The sequence below is a fragment of the Brachyistius frenatus genome, unplaced genomic scaffold (assembly GCF_029030835.1).
Source record: "Brachyistius frenatus isolate BFR_SWC_R1_liver_20210118 unplaced genomic scaffold, ASM2903083v1 Contig_260, whole genome shotgun sequence".
In the NCBI taxonomy this organism is placed as follows: Eukaryota; Metazoa; Chordata; class Actinopteri; family Embiotocidae; genus Brachyistius; species Brachyistius frenatus.
The window spans coordinates 365,117-379,635 of NW_027210859.1; positions in this window are offsets into that span (position 1 = coordinate 365,117).

Here is a 14,519-nt window from a genome sequence, read left to right on the forward strand (position 1 = left end):
AGTCGGTTTGGTGGTGAAGGAGGTTGAGTGACACCTCGATGCTTGGAGACACACTGCTTGACTGAAGTGATGTCCTGCAGTTTATTTTTGTGGTAAAAATCATGCGGTGGAAATGTCACTCTGTGACTTTGTGTGGGAGCTGCTGACATCCACTTACTACCACAGCAATAAAGTATCTACAGCATTCAAGTCGCTTCCAGAAGGGTAAATTCGAGACTAGACAAGTCAATTAAGCAATATTACACCAGAGGCGCACACCCTCGAGTGTAATATTGCGATTATACAACAAGTTACCAACTAAATAAAATATTTGATGTAAATGTGTTCATATTGTGGGGAAATTCGCTCTCAAAATATACGACTTTTTGTAAGCGCGTTCTCCGTTTCCATGGCAACACACGGGTCACGACAAAGAACTGGAAAACAATCAATCGCGTCAGTACGCACATGTAATGTAATGTTTGCCACTCCAGGAAGTAGCCCGACCCTTAGCAACGACCTCGCAACAGATTTCGAGTCCGTTTTATTGCTTTCTCGAGATCGTTTCTCAAACTGAATAAATACAGCACATAGAAACACAAAACTGCTCAGTGAGCTCAGTCCTTTTGTAACGAAGATATCTGCTGAAAAAAAATAAATCCATGGACATGTGTTTTTGTTAAGATATTAGCATTGTGTCATGTGTTGAAACCCGTTTAAGCCAGCCACTGCTAGGATTTTTAAGTGCGCGACTATCCGTGGTGTTACGGTACGGGTGCTCAGAGTGACAAAAACGGCCCCATTTGGCAAAATTTAATGGGCCTACAACAAGCAAAAACATTATATTGTATATTATATGAATTTCAATTTCATATTGCCATTTAGAAGGCGGAGTGATATTTACTAGTGATGAGCACGGTGTGCTGTTAATGCCGATTTAAGCACGTTTCAAATGTAGAGTTGACCAGTCAGATTTCTGGGTCAGAAGTACTACTAATGTAGCGTCACTGTTTAACACATCTTTATCAGGACAAACTGAACAGAGGAGGATGAAGTGTATGGGAACTTCTCTCTCACCACCTCGCCTCACCTCTCTCTCATGTTTGAGCATATGATCCACAGAAACTGTGTTTGGCACAGAAGCAGAAGCTCATGATTATTTGAATATTTTCTCCCTCATGAATAATACAAAATATTGCTTGCTGGATGGAGATCTCTCTCTCTCTCTCTCTCTCTCTCTCTCTCTCTCTCTCTCTCTTTCTGTGTCTGCACATGTAAATGTGTGTTTGTGTATTGTGCGTGCATACATGCGCACCTCTACTTGAGTATAAATAAGAAACCCACCAAGCAGGTATTTTCGTGCATGCATATTGATCTCTCCATTTTTTTTTAGCACGTGTGTGTGTGTGTGTGTGTGTGTGTGTGTGTGTGTGTGTGTGTGTGTGTGTGTGTGTGTGTGTGTGTGTGTGTGTGTGTGTGTGTGTGTGTGTCTCAGAGTGTGCAGAGGTTAAAAGGTTGCCAGTCTCTCATCCTCCAGGGTTCCAGGCTGCCAGTGAACATATGTTTGTCTCTGTGATCTCCTGGACCACCAGGCATATAGGCTCACAGCGTGTGTCCCTTCAGACTCTGCTACTGCCAGCAGAGCAAACATGTTGATGGGGAGTCTGAGTGACGAGGACGAAGCTGCACAGATAGATGCTTGAGATTTGAAACCTCCAGTCTGCTGTAGCTGTACGACACCCTCTCTACCCACAAAAGGTGGTCTGGCTTAAAGTTGTGGTCCAGGCAGTAGAGTGTGTATAATTCAGATTTGATTATGGATCATGTGTGGTCTGTTGCATGGGGCTGCAATTTATGCCATGTGGTAAGAACAAACCTGGTCTACACCGTTTGCGGATCTGAAACATGGCTGGTAAACTTAAGCTTATACTTTCTAGTATGCCCATTCATTCAAGCGTTTTTTAATTTATTTCTGGTGCAATAAAATGTAATTATTGGAGCAGTATAACTGCCATCTACATACAAAGCTGAAACTTATCATACTTTTCTTGTGGCTTTAGCTGTTGCAATTAAAGATTCAGATGAAGTTAACTGCAGAACATAAGATCTGTAACTTGATTGAGGCAATCTGCTCTCAGGCACAAATAGTGAAGCCGTCATCACCTGCCATGGCTCCGCCACAGTTGGCTGGATTCTGGCATCTGTACTGTGGACAGCATAAGACTCAGAATCGCTGTCTGCCGACAGACAATAGATACAAGTTTTTAATTATCTTACCCATGATATAGCACAGGCAATTTCAGGGAAATCTTCTCTGTGAAGATGATAAATGTTAGTATCACATCAAGGTTAACATCGGGGATCAATAATCATGGTAAACAGGTACCATATATTATTAGTATTAAACTTTTTTAAAGTAAAGCTACTGTAATCAATACTTTACATGTATTATTTGCGATGACTAAGACATTTCATTTTCCTGCTTTTATGGAACAACTTTAATGTCCGCTTTATTCAACCTGGTTTCAGCTGTATTAAGCAGATCATTTTGTTGAATAAAATTGTTCAGCACCGTGACAACACCAAACAGCAGACTGACAAACTCGGTGACGAGCTGGTGAACACCAGTGAAACATTTATCAGCTATAGAGCTCAATATTTCTCTCAGATGTCATTAAAGAACAAACCCCAGCTAAAAGGAGGGTAAATAAGGTGTTTGGTCAGCAGTGTGTATGGTTAGTCTACTGAGGTGATACTAGCAGCAATATTGCAAGGTAGTGATAAAAAGCTAAGTAGTGGCAGCAGACCAGACTTGTAAAGAAAGACACGATTGATTCGTTTTAAACTTGATCCTCACTATTTGCTTTGTTTTTGCAAATGTTCTTACTCAGAGTATACAGCTGAAATGAGGGATGCATTTGGAGTAGAGAGAATATACATCTATTCTGTATCTGATACCCAAAGGTTGTATATTTAATATTTAGGAAGCGGTGGGGTGTTTGAACTATTGAAAGTATTTGTCTCTGTTGCCTCAAATGACAATCATCTCAAGTATTTTGATTTTAGATGAAGATCCTGTTTGCCCGACCAAGTGCTGGTTTCTCTGGCCTTCATATTACTCTGTGAAAACAACAGAGGGTGAGTAACTACTGATAAACATTTACTGTGACACAAGTGGTTGTAAATATACATCCCAGTATTTTAATTTAGCCAGCAATACCTCATAAAGGTTGTTTGAACTGATTTTAAACCCTTTGTGAATATTTTGCCACAAGAGGGGGCTAGGATAGTTGCAGCTCGGCATGACTTACTGAAACGTGGTCAAAAAATAATCCAAAACCTTCTTAAAGAGAGGAAACTAAAGCTCCGAAGACCCCCTGAACTTTAGCTGAAATGATTATTTTCTCTCCAGTATGACTCAGTTTTGTGTCAGTGTATGTTTCAGTTCAGGAGAGTTTAATCAGTATAGTTATTGTACTTGAGTTTACTGGTCTCGCAGGAACCCTGATGCGAGTCAGATAAAAGTTTTCTTCTCCTGAGAAGTCCTTCCAAACCGAGGCACTCGCCCACTTCAGAGAATGGTTTTGATAGAGACATCCAGCTCGCTTTCAGTGGGAGTCATGTCACATTTGTGCTAACCTGTCCTCAACTCTGCCAGAGAGGAAGAGGAAAGAGAGAGTGGAGCGATCGAGAAGAGAGGAAGAGCATGAGCGAAGGATGGCCAAGAAGACCAGAAAAGAAAAAAAGCTGTTTCTTATTCATCTGATTCTAATTTGGATGTAAATTGTGGGCTGATGTCACGGTGGAGCTGCACGTTGCTGGGTAATCACAGAGGAATCCAGGCGGGTGAAGCCAGAAAAAAAAAATACTGCTAGACAGGTGCACAACATAGCTGCTCAATAGAGCCGTGGTTTTAGCTCCACTATCTATCTTGCACAGGGCAGAACAGGGACGGCGGTGCAGACGGTGCCGCTCCTACACGCTGTCATACAGTACAGGCCTCGGGTTCAATCTGAAACTCGGGCATTGAGGCCGGAGCAGCTGTTACTGCCAACAGCGACCGCTCTTTTCTTTTTCTTCTTCTTCTTCTTCTCTCTCACACACACTCCCATACAAATGCATCGGCATCCTCATTCTCTTCTTTCAATTGTTTCTTTTTCTTCCTTCTCTGTTTGTCTTTTGTCTTTTTTCTTTATACAATTCCTCCGCACTGCCACCCCTCCACTCGCGTCGGCCCACTCCTGGGCGGCGTGCCACCACCCCGGCCCCGGCCATCACATCTGCTGACGATAAGTTTAATTTCACTCAATTGCCGTTCATTAACGAATAATGATCTGCAGTCCGTTTATCTGCAGTGCCAAGGCTAAAAATTTGACATCTAATTGTTTACTGCTTGTAAATCGGTGGGAGGCTGTTTTCCCACATGGACACACACATTCCTTCGGCCCTGTCCCCTTTTGATGATGTCAGAGGCGGATTGTGTTTTCTCTTTTTGATCGAGGGGGGGGGGGGGGGCAGCGTACGGCTAAGTGACTGCGAGAGCCCCCCCAATAATCCCTCTGTTCTGGATGGGGGCCCACTGGGGCCAAATGAAAGATGTAATAGGATCCCTGTGTATGCTTGCTTCTCCTGCAAGGTTGGAGATTAACACTAGTGTCATATTCGGCTCTGTCTGCCAGAGCTGGACCTCATTGTCACACTCCTTAACAAGCCTGAACATTTCACAGGCTTTAGACCGAATATCTGCACCACTAAACACAAAAATGGCTTAATTTATGTTTACTACAACTTGACAGTGATGCACAAATTCTGTATATTTACCTATTGATGAATTGTCCTTATTTACATTTGCCGAACTTGGCATGAATACACATCAGTCTCCTCCACAGATGTCCTGAAATATGCATGGTTGGAGCTTTTAACTGAATTTTATGTATTGATACAAGCGAGCAGCCAAAATAGCAACCGTCACGACCAAAAGGCTTCCCTCCTGTGTCTTACTTATTTTTCCAGGTCTGCTTTCTCTGCCAGAGAGCAAAGGGCCTACAGCATCATTTCCTTTAGGCTGATGACGTCTGTGGAAAAACAGAACAACAAGAGAAACTGGTTGACAGCAGCTGACAACAGCAGTGCTGTGTCCAACTAGCACATCACAAAGCTAAATGCAGAGGGCTGACTATGAAGTTGCGTTCAAAATATCCGCGTGAGGGCTTCCATATTTTAGATGCCACTTGTTTGAGTGAATAAACACACCTACGCATGCGCATATTCACGTGCACAGAAGCAGGCATGAAGAGAAATAAAAAAAATAAAATATATGGAGATACAAGGCTGCCAACACTCACCGCCAGCAGCTCTGGAGCCACTAAAACAGCCAGCTTTGACCAGTTTCAGGGGCAGCAGTGACAGAGAGAGGGGGAGCTGTGGCTTCTAAGTAGAAAGCCAGTCTGCTGCAGTTTGGCAAACCTCTGGACCTTTACAGTGTGAGCATGAGTGTGTGTGTGTGTGTGTGTGTGTGTGTGTGTGTGTGTGTGTGTGTGTGTGTGTGTGTGTGTGTGTGTGTGTGTGTGTGTGTGTGTGTGTGTGTGTGTGTGTGTGTGTGTGTGAGACTCTGTGTGTTTGTGTGCAGAGTCTGCAGTGCTGGAGAGGCTTCAGAGGAAAAGAGAAAATGTGTGTCTGTGTATCCGTGCATTGCCACAGTAGTCTGGCAGACCCCAAAAACTTGCATATACGTGCACATAGCGGCTTAGCGGTGGGAAAACTCCCCTGACACATGTGCACGCAAACACGCACGCACAGTCAGGAGTCAGCTGTCTACTCCTGCTTCTCAGCTCATTAAACCAAATCCCAGGGACCGGACTGAAGAATTTAAATGAGGATCTCCCCCTCTTGCCCCCCTCACCCACCCACTCCCCCTTTGAAGTTTTGCCCCTTTCAGCTCAACGTGGTGCCCGTAGCTGCACTTGTAGCCTCTAACAGGTACAACACGCCCACTTTCTCAAAGCTCCGTGCTCCTTCATTCAGTACGGCGTGCAGCCTCTGCTACACCTTTGGGCACCACACCAGCAGTTCGAGCTGACACCGGCGGCCCCCTTTTTTGCCTGGGCTCTGACCTTGGGGAGTTTAAAACCCCTGAAATCGTATACGTGTAAATCCGACAAAAATCCCTCGCCCAACACTCCCACCCAGCCCACGTTTGTCATGTGCCTTGTAGCTGCAGGTCACCACGGAAACTGGATAACAGCCGTGTTTAGAGAAGCTTGGGATTCATTTGGGATAACAGGGCTAACAGGCCCAGGGACCGGCCCACGGTCGGCAAAAGTAATCGGAGAGAGAGGGAAGGGGTGACGGAGAGAGCAGATTAGAGACTTTCAATGTTTCAATGAGGACTTGAGGTAACTGTTTTGCCACTATCCTGATCCGCTTATTTACCTCACTGCCAGTCTCGGGTAAAAACACCAAACAGCAGTGCTTGATTATTTTTTTGGTTAAGTGAATTTGATAATAGAAATCTTTGCACATTTCATAAATTAATTAGGATCACTGGAAAGTTCACTATACTAACCTGAACAGCTGGTTTCCTTTCCTTCCTTGTGAATGATAAGAAAATAAAAGTCTTTTTCTGTTTGTTTTTTTGTCAATAAGATGTTTTCAGTGCTTCCTGGCGTTTTGAACATATGTAATAGTCATCGAAGGAGACACAAGTTAGCAGTAGACTGTTGAAATGTGATTTTAAGATATCACTCTTTCTGTCATACCTTGATGTCACAGTAGAAATGTTCTTCTGTTTACTCTTTGTTTTTTGTCTTACCATGTAATACTGTAAAACCTAATCACATACACTTTGAGAACTCTTTCTCAAAAACCCACCCAAGCAGCCATCTGTGTTGTAAAGTACAGAATCTGCATCTCTGTTAGATTTTGTTTCCCCTCTCTCATTTTCATTTGCCATGAACTTCATAAGACGTCTCCTCCCCCTCTCGCACACGTGACCTCCGACCCAACCTTGAGTCTTCCTTTTTCACCGTTTGCCAACATTTTTTTTTTTTTTTTTTTTTTTTTTTGGACGAGGCCGTCCCTGGCTGTTTCTCTATGGAACCGTCCTCCCCTCTTCTTAGCCAGGCATCATCCAGCGGCCCTCGCTCTCTGTATCAGCTTTTTGTCAGGGATTTGCCTCCTCAATCCCACAAATCAACAGAGGATAGATGCCTATTGTGCCTAATCAAAGCACTTCCTCCTGGGGTAATCCCTCAATTTGAGCAGGAAGAAAAGCCCAGTGAAGGGGGGAATGTTCTGGATCAATCCTATGAAGGGCCCATATTATACACTCTCATTTAGATTTCACCAAAGAGACACAGCCAGGCACCGTTCTTACCCCCCACCCCGCCACCACCCCCCACTCCACCCCCCACCCCACTCGCCTCCAACCACCTCCGACTGCTCTCCTTTCTGTTTGTGTTTATCTTTATTTTACTCCCCTTTTCTCTCTTTATTAATCTGTTTTTCCTTTGGTGTCATTGTCAGCGAGTGTCCTGGCGTGCCTGCTGGTTAGCGCGTGGCAGCTCTTTCAGCGCTGCTTGTTTACCCGAGGAAACGTTGAGGATGATTGACTTGTTGCAGGCGAAAGCTTTCTAGTACAGTGGATGTAGGATGACAGGAGCGTCAACGTAAATGTTTCAGTCAGTCTGTACACAAAGGCCGAGCCAGCTTTCGTCGAGGATGTGACAATGTAAATACATTTGTCAGGTTAGCTTGAGCGGGAACTTACCGTGTGTCATTTTGGTCATTCATACTCGGTTAAGAAGGAGATCTTGTTGGATTGCTTCCATTTTACTGCCTTATCCAACCTATGAAAGATTGGGAATCATGTAAAGGATTTTTTTTTTTTTCCCCATTTAATCGTAAACCCAATATAAGGAAAATGTTGTGACCCAAAATCCTTCAATCACTAAGTCAGAGAGCCTTAGATGATTCTTTTCCCAGTACCACAATCAACATGATGCCAGAATCTCAAGATGACTTAAATGCTGATGGAGGATTTGGAGTTAATTACATCTGTCAGTCAAACCGGCTGCCGTCATTGGTATCCAGTAGAAAGCCTTTTGGAAAAATCGCTAAACACACAAGATTTGAAAAAGAGAGCACGTATGAAAAACCTATGGGGAGGATTTGTAGATCAATTTACAATAAACTGTCTTTAAACGTAAAAGCTGTGCTGATGTCCACACTTGAAGGCGAGGTGAAAAGCCTGCAATCACAGAAAGGTGGAGATGTGAGAATTGTACAAATGGGGATAACTACACATACTTTCGAAGAGTTGGACTTCCCCGCTAAAAGTAACTAAAGGATTTAGGTAAAGATTAATTAATGATGGACACATAGCTGGCCAATTGCTACATAAAGTAGCCGCAACTGTGAGATCAGAAAGTTTAAAAAAAAATTGTCAAACACAGCTCCCCAATTGCAACCTTGGAAAGGTGTTCAATGCGGAAGTTTCACACCCTTTGACTTCGGTGGACGTAAATTACGCCGTGGTTCAGCCTGAAAACAGGCCTGCACTGATACAATAGCTTAGGCATGTTATTCAAGGTACGGGCGAGACAAGCATTGTTACAAAGCCCACCAAGAGTGGGTTTAGCCTGGTTCGTATTGTTTGCCAGACGACCCTGTGTTGTTTAACTGGAGCTGCACCGACGGGACCAGTTCAGTTTAAACAATTCAGAAGGCTGCGTTTCTTCACGCATGACTGCCGCCAATCTTAAGCCTCGTCTATGCTCTTGAAAACTCTGACTTTTAGCTGGACAGCAGTCAGCTCAATTAATATAAGTGTTATTGTGGTGTAACTACCAAGCAGACAATTGAGACAGTAAACGACAAACATCACTTGATAATATTTGTCATTTTGAAATGACGTGCGTGGATGAGCACCAAGCTTACATTTTTTACTGGAATAAAACCTTTCATACAGTACGAGGACACTGGTTGAAATTGCCGCCAGCACACACATATATATATATATATATATAAAGCACATAGAAATACAGTCTAGCTGCTTTCACTGTCAGAGTAGGCAGTGCAACCTTGTCCCGCTTTCAGGCTTTCTCAATAAGCTGCCATGTCTAGACACCAACAGATGTTTCTGTTGTGTCTGTTAGATCTTTAAGTAGTTGTTGTGTTTAGTCTTAAGGGCAGCTGCTGTTGGTTTCTGTACAGCTTTGGCCGTGTCTGTCTTGAAAAAAATAAATAAAATTGTTTCACTCATTTAGACCCAGGAAAAATAGTACCTGACAACATTATAAAAATATGATCTTAAGATTCCACCTCTTCTATTCGTCAGCTTGAATTCTTTAAATATTACAAATTATTCTAATGCCTTTCATGTCGAAGTCTTGTAACTATGTGTTTCTACAGATTTATTGATGCTGTGAAACCCAAACTCTGGGTTTTTGTACTTGGGAGTTTTATCAATAGATGTCACTGAACAAAGCTAACAGAACATGACCTTTACCGCGAGTTCTGAGGTTACAAGGGAAGTCAAAATAGATGAGTGGATTAAGTGAGAGCCGACGTCCCTGGAGACTCATTAGAATAGGAGAGGAGAGAGAGAAAAGGACAGCTCCCAGCTGGACCGACTTCCCTTTACATCTGACCTCATCCCAGCAACTTCATGGCTGTCCATCTGGTCAGGTACCCAGACCAGACAGCAGAAGCTGTGCTCCATAAAGTTACATCCGTAGGGTGAAGTTGAATGTAAAGGCAATTCCATGGCAGATTTATTTAACTTTACATCCCAGGTAATTTAACACTTGATTTGATTTTGTTTTGGAAAGTCACACCGTGTCTAAGTGGGAAAAAACAATCAGCACAGTATTATGTGAGAAAGCTTTGCCGAATTGTGGTGTAACTAACACTTATCATTGTTACTATCAGTTGAGTTATGTATTTTGTTTGTCACAGAATTATAAAAATAATTCAACCTCCAAGAGCAGACGGTGATATCTTTACTTTGCATGTTTTGTCCAACCGATAAAAAAGATTTAAATCATCGATTTTAAATGTCTGATAATGTAATACAAAGAGAAATCCCCACATTCAAGAAGGTGGAACTGAGTGTTATTATTTCATTTACCTTTAATGAACAATTTGAATAAACATATCTTTAGATTCATTTTTTTGGCGCTCAATTAAGCTGCCAAACTTGGACCAAATCTGAAACTCCAAAACTGGGTCAAGTTACCAAAATTGTGGCTGCGTTTTGGGGACTTGCTTAATGGCCTTCTGGCAGTGACTAAAAAAAGGATGGGAGGGTACTGGTCCCTCATGTTACAGACTCATATTTCCTGTATATAGCTCATATATCAACCTCTACTGCTGCACCATGAGCTGCAAATATATATTTTTTTCTCTTTAATAGAACATGTTAGTAATGTCAATTAATAAGATAATGACATGTTTGTCTGTAGCCATATTGCGCATGAAGTGCCATTTGAAAATATTTATTTATCTACATAATATTTTAACATATTCCGTTTTATATAAATGTGTTGAAAATATCATTAATGAAAGCAGAGTAGAAAGTTGATTTTAACAAGATATTTCTGAGCAAACTGCTGCTTTATTTGTTTTGGTTTAAATCCTGCAAATTGTAATATCTTGGACATCTCTAATATAATTTACAGTTTACAGAACAACACTTCAAATGGACTGAGAGTAACATGCACATAACTAAAGTCTTACTTTGCACCCATTCAGCCTGCAGCGTTGGTCCAGTGTGAGATGGTAGCCATGTGTGGCCCAGTTTGTGATGATGTGATGGATGACGTGAGTAATTCTCATTAAGCTGGAAATGGCACATTAACATTTATGACTTCTGAAAGAAGTATGATTACCTGCATTTGCATTGGTCAAACACAGCCCTGTGTGCCACCGGCACTTTAATTCCCAGATTACGCTATCCTCGTATATATATGCCTTGTGAAACAGAACACACGGCTGCTTTATTTTCCTGGCCGCTGGCATTTCCAGTAACTGTAGTAAATTTTTAGTCCAACTCCTCTTCTCTCTGCAACTTGCAAGTGTTTTTTTTTTTTTCTTTTTCTTTTTCTCCTCTGCCAGCAACAGGATGAGACTTAACCCACCATTTATTTTCCCACTGTCTACCTCTAAACACCGTCCTCTCCTGTAGTGAGTGTGGCTCATGCTCTCTTGGTCTACAAGTGTCCCAATCCCTTCCTCTGGCCGCGGTTTCTAACCTAGATCAAATGTTAGGCATTAAAAAGCTAAAGTTTGATGTGGATGAGCAACTGCCTATGAAACACTTTAATCCGCAATGCTGTAATGTATTTAATTTCACACCCTCTGATGGTGTTGCCCCTTTTTAGGATTACCCAAGGGAGGAAGGGGTGGAGGTGGGGGCACAGGGGCATGGCGGGAGAGGAGGGGGAGAGGGAGGAGGGGGAGGCAAGTCACTAAAGTATGAGAGAACAAGACTTAAGCAAGACGGAGAGGGAGAGAGTAAAGAGTAAGGAACAGAAAAAGATGCAAACAAGCTAAATGTAGGCAGAGAAAAGGGTGAGACGCGGGAAGAAAAGTGAGAAGTGACGTATAAAAAAAAAAAAAAAGCATTTCTAAAAGCGGGGAGAAATCTTGTCACGGAGCTGGCTTCACAGAGGAAAAAGAAGAATGCCACTTTACAATTTGGAATGCTTGTATTCAAATAGGAGGTCGGAGCTTTGGAGCCCGAAGAATGCAGCTATATCTGCATTGTCACATCCCCCCTTGCTTGGATAAGGGGAAAAGACACCCTGGCAAATCCCATTGTAGAGCTTGGGAGCTTCATAAAAGTTAAGGAGCAATGGATATAGCCTTGGCCCCCTTATGAGATGAGGATCTATCTGGCCTGGCTTCGGAAGCCCTAGACGCATACGCAGGGATATTGGAGGCAATAATTCCCCGGGACGGGAGCACACACAGGCTCCTTTATATCGCCCCCTAATATCCAATTTACGGGCTCAGGCCCTCCGCCAGAGCAGCCCCCGAGAACTTCGAATGCACAAACGCCAGCGTGAGATGGAATTAGGGCCAAGTTCTCTTTTCTTCTGTTTGCCAAAAGTTTGAGGCTTACAGAAATATGAAACTGTTTTTTTTCTCTCTCTCGCTCTCCCCCCCCCCTCTGTCCCTTCCCTTCCCTCTCCTCTCAACCTCCTCCTCCCTCCCTCCTCCGTTAACCCAATTCATCCATTAAGTAGACAAGGAACTGAAAGCAACAAATAATTTGGGCCCGGGATGGAAAAGTACTTGATTTTGTGTGGTTTTTGGTTAATATACGGCGAGCTTTTCCAATACACAGAGTCGGAAAGGTTGTAAACAAGCATCACTGATTGGAAATAATATACAGTTGTTAAATATATTCGGTTTTGCTTTGAAATTTGTCTGGCTGAGGGTGTTGCGGCAAAGCCAAAAGTCTCTAAATAAGGGAGATTTGATTATTTTAGAGGTAAATCACAGCAGGGTGAGGGGAGTCTATCATGCTTAGATGAGTGGGGGATTTATTTAGGTTTTTGGGTGCAAAAGTAAAAGTTAGAAAGTGTATACATGCTTAAGAGGCGTGATATTCCCCCTCTGCTGATCTCCTTATCCTCTCCTTAGCCTCCCTAAGCGGTATGTGGTGCGCACACACACATGTGCACACGCACGCACACACACACACACACACACACACACACACACACACACACACACACACACACACACACACACACACACACACACACACACACACACACTGACTTTCCCTCTGCTATTGCTGGATGAATCTCCTGTGAACCTTGCCAGCCTCCCTTGCCTGTGGATGTATTTACTCATAACAAGGGCTTAGGCCAATAAGAATATATGGTGATTTATACTGTGACCAGCAGGGGATTGTGTTGCCCTGATGCCTTAAGTATTTTACACTTTGCTAAATTCTCTGACACCTCCATGGATAAAAATCCCTCCATTTGTAGCAGCCTCGTCTCCGCCTCTTCGCAACTCTGCACTAAGCGACAACAAAACAAAGTGCGATCAAACCTTGTCACAACCAGGAGGAAAGCGATGGTTCACAAACTGCTTATATTGCTTTTGAGTCAAATACACAAGATATAATAATGCATTTGCCACATTATACCCCCACACAAGAAACGGCAAAACGATTGTAGAACACAAAATCGTGTTATAAGAAATTGTCCTGCTACGGAGAGAATAAAAACTCAGCATCTGTCGTGTTAGCAGTGCCTCAAAATGACTTCTATCTATAGCAACAAAGCTTTCTAATAGCCGATATAATTTTGACTAAGTTGCTAAGAGCCAAGAAAAAAAGTCAGGTGTTGTTATAGTGCAACAAAGTCTGAAGTGGGAGGAGGTCAGGCGGATGGACGGCTCAACAAAGCATCCGACTTTAACAGAAGACTGCTGTTTGTTTGTTGTCAGGAAATGAACCTTAACCAACTGGTTATTATTTTCATCACGATGACGACACCTCCTAATCTTAACAAAGTCGTTTTTAACCCAATTTTAACCCAAACCGAAATCCTTCTTTACTCGTAACCAAGTCATTTTTGTGTGTAGCCCTAATCAAACCTTAACCATTGTCCAGATGCATGAACTAATTACAAGAATTGTGTCATGGAACACTGAACATTAAATCAACAAAAAATTATTTATCAGCACATTTGCTTTTCATAAATAATTTAAATCATTTAACATCCCCGAAATGTTAAATATTTGAAAGTGCCTGTGTTTTTTGTCTGTTTCTTGTAAATTAATGATCTTTTGGTTTGGGATGCCCAATAAATCAAATTGTGATTTTGTAACATTTTTGACTAGACATTTGATCACTTTAAATTATTTTCTTATTACCCTTATTTTTTTTTAAATATAAAAGTTAACACAGTTTTGCTGTATACACACTTTTACTACAAAGTAAGGAACTATTCCTGCTGCTGCTGTTGTTCCTGTGGGTTTTGGCAGCTTAAAATTCTTCACACCATTTGACTTGTGAAGCTCTGTACTTTCAAATGATGATTCAGAACAAGCTTATGCCATTCAAAATAAAGTGGCATACTTTTCACATGGTGTGTATTTAAGCTGCTGAGTATTTAATAAATATGTCCTGCATATTTGCTCCTAAGCTCCTACTGAATATATGTTGTGTTTCAGAAAATACAACTACAATTTACCTGAGTGGAATTAGAAACATGAGCCCATTCTTTAAAAATCACCTGATATTCATGATCTATTACTTTTTATAAAGTAATAAGATCAACTCTGCAGAATTACACTAACTGGTTTGTCAACCAAAGACAAGAAGGATCACAACGAACTCATCATATTTGGTTTCAGACTTAAACCCAGGAGACAACCTCAGACAACCTCATACCAGCTATTCATCTCCATTGGAATCTGCCTCTGTCTTAATTTACCGGGTCATTGTGGCCAAACTCTGTAAATGGCATCGCATTTGAGAACCCGATGCTGATATTATCCATCTACCTTCCTCGGAA